The 6,892-nt window shown below is 37.2% G+C and overlaps 1 long non-coding RNA gene across 1 annotated transcript; it reads left to right on the top strand.

The window, feature by feature from the left end:
* Nucleotides 1-1,433: 1,433 nt before the first annotated feature.
* LOC127085198 (uncharacterized) lies at nt 1,434-3,224 on the top strand. The gene is made up of 3 exons (XR_007789005.1): nt 1,434-1,905; nt 2,600-2,808; nt 2,989-3,224. It is a non-coding gene; the product is annotated as an uncharacterized LOC127085198 (long non-coding RNA).
* Nucleotides 3,225-6,892: the final 3,668 nt, after the last annotated feature.

Here is a 6,892-nt window from a genome sequence, read left to right as displayed (position 1 = left end):
CTATATTGCTTAAGGCTCGTGTTGTACAACTTGAATCATATTGATAAGTTGGCAAAATAGTCATTTGTTTGTTGCATTACTATTTTGTGAAGAGAGAGACTTGGCAGTTGATTGATGAGAATCACACTAAAGTCTATGAATAAGGGCGAATGCTTTGAATAGCTAGGGCATATGCCCCGTACGCAAAGTTACTCTAGACAAGGATAGGAGAAACTTCGTCTCATCACTCCTTATTGCTTAAGGCTCATGGCGCATGATACTTCTCATAACTGACAAGTTATTAGGGAAGAATCTTCCTTGTTGCTCCTTGTGTTGATCTTGTTTCGCGTGAAGAATACTTTGTAGTTTACTCGATTTGTATTGCACTAAAGTCTATGAATAAGGGCGAACACTTTGAATAGCTAGGACCTACGCCCTGCACGCAATTTCTCTCTAGACGAGGATAGGAGAAACTCGGAGTCATCGTTCCTTATTGCTTAAGGCTCGTATCATACAATTTGAATTGTATTTACAAAGTATTGGCCTTTGATTTATCTTGTATAATTTGTTGCTTGGTATGACTGATGATGCCTTGATTGAGAGGCTGACTTGAGGCTTCATGCTCCACAGCTGACAGGAAAAGTCTTATGAAGTGGCCAAGGGTTTTTTGGTCACTCAAATTAGATTGTGGAATTATACAATATCAAAGGATTTAGTTGATCAAAATTACTTTTGATCAAGTTGAATCGAAGGTTTGATTTGAATTGAAAACTACGATTAATCATAATCTAATGGTTAAGATTTTAACTTCAAAGGTTATTCCTAAGGGTGCATGTTAAGTTATATGGCTAAGACAACAAGATAAACCCTTAGGGGCAAAATGATTATTTCACAAGAATATTAACAATGAATTAATTTCTACTCATGAAAAACCATAAAACAATTAAATACTAAACAAATCTAATTATTCTAGAAATCTAGAAAATCATCTAATTATCTAATTAATTTCTATTTTTTTCCAAATTTAATTCAACTAATCAAATTTGATGTTTCTAACAAATCTTGTTGAACTAATCAAGGTTAAAAATCTGGTTACATTCTAATCATACTAATAACACCTAATTAAACTAATATCTAATTAAGCTACTTAACCTAGAAATTAATTAAATTCTAACAATCTAATCCTAATTAACAACACAAACAAGCAAACCCAAAAAAACAACAATCCAAGAATCGGCCTTTGTGCTGTAGGAAATGAGGGCCCATGGAGGGAAGTCCAATTAGCCTGCTGAGCGCGGGCCATGGAGCAGCGGGTTTGGACCTAAGACCCGATCCAGTAATCCCAACAGAAGGGGGTGCAACGAGGAAAGAGCTGGTGATACCAAAGAAAACCGTGGGCCTTAGTTCCAACGAATTGCACCGGCCCAACCTATTTGAAATAGGTCAAACATGGCGCTCTAACAACGGAAGACAAACGAGAAAAGTTCAGAATGGCGAGTGGCGCATCATCCTTGGATTGCATCTTGCGTTTCGGAGCTTATCGTCATCGCTACGACATGTCTTGGCCTCGCTTCAAATCTTATTCATCAATCTAACACGTATCAACAGAGAACAGACAAAAATGCTCGTTGGAGAAGCGAAGCGAACAATATCCTCCGTATTGGTGTCTTCTCGCCAGCATCCGCCATTATTGTGTCGTCCTTGAAACGCGTCAAAGCGAAATACAGACATACCGATGAATCACAGATTCGGCGTCGCAACTTCTTCTTCTATGCAAACTTCGAAGAAAAAATGAAATGTAGAATGAGGCTCCATCATCTCAAATCGAATCGCTTTTCTACCATCGTGCACGAACAGAAGAAGAGGATAAAGATTTTTGCAGGAGAACCGAAAACTTACTGGATTCGAAGCTTTAATCACAAACAGGTACGAACCAAATCTGAAATTGCTTATCTTCCTCTTCTTCTGCGATCTTCTGCAACCAGGTTGGGTTGTATGTTTCTTCTTCTTTTTCTTGTTGCTTCTATTTAGAATTCTAGAGAGTGATTGAGTGTGAGGTTTGAAGGTTGAATATGAGGGATTCAGGGAGAGTGGGTGATTGCAGAGCGAAGGTACTGTGAGAATGGTTCTGAGAGGATTGAGATAATGTGAATGTGTGAGATTTCAAAACTGATCTCGATTGGAGATGGTGAGGTTTTTTTTATAGAGAATGAAAGTTAACAGAGTTCTAACTCTGTTAATCTTAATCAGATGATATCGGTTGAGGGTTTGTGACCCTCTTAACTTGGAATTCGTGCAAGTTAGTTAGAGTGAAAAAAGGAACTGTTAGGTTAGTTAGAGGTGTTAGAAATGTGGTGGAGTGTTCCGTTAAAAAGGAGAGGTTCTGTTTTTTGAATTGAGCTTCTAAAAGATTCTACTGTTATATTAATAGTTAGGAAATAAATTGTTGTTATTCGTGATCGTTATTATCATACTGAAAAAGATTAGTCTTCTGTTATCATGCTGATTTTCCTGATTGCATTGTGATGTTTACAAGGAATTTGTTGTGAAACTGATATGAGTTGTTGCCACTAGGTTGTTTGTCATGAGCCTTATAGGGAATGTTGGTTTGATTATGCAGGTCACGGTTTTCTACTGAAGAAATGCAGGTTGATAGCTGATTCTGTTTAGCAAAGTCACAGGTTGGCAGTTAGTCATGAAGGAGTTATGCTTGAGGTGTTAAACAGAATTTGCAGGTGGAAAACAAATTGAACTTTCGGCTATGTGCTTGGTTTCTTGGATAGTGTTATGCCATGTGGTTGGGTTAAAAGTCAGCTACATGACAAATTGGTTAGTTTGAAGTGGATTTGCGAATTCGAAAACCACATGTTCAACTTCTTTTTCTTGTTGAATTTTTGTTATGGAGCCTGCAACTTGGTGTCTAAATTCCTTATCCTGCAAAATGCTCACATGTTTCCTTTCTTGGTTTGCATGATTGAATGATGATTGAAATGAATTTCGGTTTTGCAGATTAACATCAAGTCCAGCCAGAAATGATGGTTTGCACTTTGAAGCACATTACCAAAGGTAATTATGGATGTAAACGAATTGATAAATTAGGATTATCTTTTTGCTTATTTTGAAATTTTGAAATGTGGAGATGTATTAGAATGATTTTCTTGTAATTTGGATGTAAGTTTAAATTGACATTATATTGATTTGAATAATGGAATTTGAATGGAATGTATGGAAAGTTTGAAATTGTATCGAATGGATTTTGCAATTTTTATGGAAAGTGTATGAATGGAAAGTATATAATTGGAAAAATCATGAATGGAAAGTATATAATTGGAAAAATCATGAATGGAAAGCATGTATTGAATGGATTATGGAAAGATTATTTGAAAATTGAATATGAATTGAATGCACCAACAAATAGGAAAAAAGGGGATTAATGGTTAATGAATTTGAATCTTTGAATGCTTGCTAAACAAAAGTAAATTGAACTAAATGGCATAAGGAATGTATATGATCAATGATGTCAAGATTAAATGGACCTTTGAATGGATGGTTGACTTTGGTCAATTTGGTTGACCAAAAATTCAACAGTTGACCAACATCAACTGGGGGTTTTGAACATGTCCATGTGTAAACAACACATGGTTTATGGCACAATGATCAATGTCCAATGCTAAGCATCCATGAATGAATCAAAATGGAGCCAAGTTTAGATAAGTCAATCATCTCTGATCATTTGAATCGCACGAATGAGGTGAATTAGGGCACATGGATGAATCAGGACCCAAAGGCCTATAATGCCCTCATGAAACACAAACAAATGGATCAAGATATCAATGCTAGATTATAATCATAGGTTAGGAATCAAGGACCTATGAGCCTATGCAATTGACAATATCAAGAGACCTAAGTCAATGGCCTAGGGGACGCTAACTAGGATGCATACGTGGAGGCTTGAACGATGCCATGATTCAGATGAAACCTTCATCATGTAGGGTATGCAACTTTGAGAGTGAATGGTGCATGACATGCTAGCCAACATCTTTCCTCAATGAATTAGGGTTTACATTATCTCTAGATGAACAGTGAAGCTGGGAGGTAAATTAGGACCAAATCTTCCTTTATTAGAGTTTCAAAGGGGTATATGCCCTTCCAACAATACCTTTGAATGAAGCAAGATGCCTCATAAGTAAATCTTCAATGAATTAGTCCCCAAATTAGGGTTTAGATGGCCAAGACAAGTCCTAGAGAACGTCCATAAAGTCCCAAAGCCATATCATCAAGAATTTAGGGTTTGAATGCCCTGAAGGGTACCTTGATGAGATCTTATTGAATCCATGCTTCCAAGACCAAACAATTAGGATTTCACATCCCCTATGATCAGATGAATAATCAAGTTACATTTCCAAGGTTTGATCCATACACAAACCCTAGATTTGCAAGCCATAGAGTTTTGAATCCATAGTAATCATCTATCAAGTATCCATGAACGCATGATGCATATGAATGAAACACGGGTTTGTGAAGATGAAACTCAAGTCAATGGTTGTATGAAAATGTGAAAAGGGGAGGGTAAATTTTAGGGTACAACGACTGCCCCTATTTAATCTTCTTGAACATGAATACGAAAATTGAGGAAGCTTTTCAGGTATTCAAGGTAGAAGAGGATTAAATGCTAATGTACCCAAAAATTTGGCTGAACGAATGGTCAGACTGCTGAGGTATATATTTATTTTTGATATTCTGTGGGGAAATTATGGATGGGGAGCATGATATGCATGTCGCGTGATGTATGCTTTATTTTCATAATGCATGAGCGTTCATCTGGTTAGACAAATGTTATTCACGGGGTATGGTCCTTTGGTATTGAGGGAACTCCGACTTGTCATCAATTATACCAAAGAGACTGGTATTGAAATCAATATGTTAACATTGTTGTTAAGGATCCATTTACCCTGCTGATAGATATCAGGATATATGATCCAATTGGGCAGTAATCAAGGTGTTGAAGGTGTTCAATCAAACTTTCGAGCTACCGGTCATCTTTTTAAGCTTTTCGGGAGTTTACAACGATGCATAGAGTTTTCTTTTAATGCAACTTTTATTATTCTCCAAAATTTTAAAGCATTATGTGATTAAAATAAATCAATTATTTTGCTAGAAAAAATGCAGGAGAAGTAAAGACTATTGATTTGAAACTGAGTTTTATTGATCACGAACAAAATGTACATATGGTGTGTACAAAGATGCAAGCATCCTTAAAGAGGACATCGCAAAAAATTAAAAATTAAATGAAATGGAAATGGGAAATATTTTTGGTAATATTGATTACAACATTGGTCGTTATCCACTGTAGGATTTGAATCCCAAGACCTTGCTCTGATTGACGATGATTGGATCGATCTTTGACCGTCTAAAATCTAGCTTGTAGCATAGTAGGCTCAAGGATCATAGTCAATGCCTTTATCCCTAACTTTTGCCTCGCCATTTTCTATTTTTTTCATCCACCGGGATGCTCCTTTTTGCCTAAGTCGCCCTTTCGGTTTTTCGACTTAGCTAGCTTTATATCTTTATTTGATCCCTAACTTTTGCATGGACAATTCATTTTTTGGTCCATCGGAATAGCCATTTTTGCCTAGATTAATTTCGTAAGGATTAATCTAGCAGGATTTTATTGCCATTTATTTTTAGGCATAATATATTTTGACTATGTCTGGATTCACTAGCGATGGAAATTCATCCCCATCCATTGTCGTGAGGAATAGGGATCCACCTGAGAAGGCCTTCTTAATGACAAAAGGTCCTTCGTAGTTGGGAGTCCATTTTCCCCAAGGAACTGAGTGAATAGGATAATACCTTTTGAGCACGAGTTCTCCTACGTGATACTCAGGAGGAAGAAATTTCTTATCAAAAGCTTGTTTGAGGCGTCTATGGTACAACTGACCATGGAAAACGCCCGTCAAACATTTTTCTTCGATCAGATTCAATTGGTCATACCGCGATTGAACCCATTCAGCTTCATCGAGGTTAACCTACATGAAGACTCTGAGTGAAGGAATCTCGACTTCAATTAGTATAACTTCCATCCCATACACCAATGAATATGGAGTTGCCCTAGTGGATGTGCGAACCGAGGTCCTGTAACCGTGCAGAGCGAAGGCTAGCATCTCATGTCAGTCTTTATATGTCTTAACCATTTTCTAGACGATTATCTTTATGTTCTTATTAGTTGCTTCTACGACGTCGTTCATCCTGGGCCCGTATGGTGAAGAGTTGTGGTGCTCGATGTTAAACTCTTCGCACAACTCCTTTGTCATATTGTTGTTGAGATTACTGGTATTGTCAATGATGATCTTGCTAGGAATTCTATAGCGACAAATTATCTCTTTCTTGATAAACCGAGTAACCACCTATCGAGTGACATTGGCATATGAAGTAGCTTCGACCCATTGCATGAAGTAATCGATGGTTACTAGGATGAATCGATGACCATTGGAAGCTTTAGGCTCTATCATCCCAATCATATTGATACCCCACATAGAAAAGGGCCATGGAGACGTCAGAACATTCAACGGAGTTGGTGGCACAAAGATATTGTCACCATATATTTGACATTTGTGGCATCTTCTAACAAAGTTGGAACAGTCAACCTCCATTATCGTCCAATAATACCCATCCCGAAGGATTTTCTTAGCCATAGCAGGACCTTTCACATGTACACCCTCGCAACCTTCATGTATAGATTTTATGATCGTACTAGCTTCGTGTCTATCCATGCATCTAAGCAATACAAAATCATAATCTTGTTTGTATAACACATCAACGTTTAAGAAAAACTTGGAAGAGAGTCTTCTCGGAGCCTTCTTATTAGTAATAGATATACCCTCGGGATACTGTTGTTTCTCCAGAAATGTCT

This window comes from Lathyrus oleraceus, chromosome 5 (genome assembly GCF_024323335.1).
Source record: "Lathyrus oleraceus cultivar Zhongwan6 chromosome 5, CAAS_Psat_ZW6_1.0, whole genome shotgun sequence".
Taxonomy (NCBI): domain Eukaryota; kingdom Viridiplantae; phylum Streptophyta; class Magnoliopsida; order Fabales; family Fabaceae; genus Lathyrus; species Lathyrus oleraceus.
This window is presented reverse-complemented; position numbering and strand designations above follow the sequence as displayed.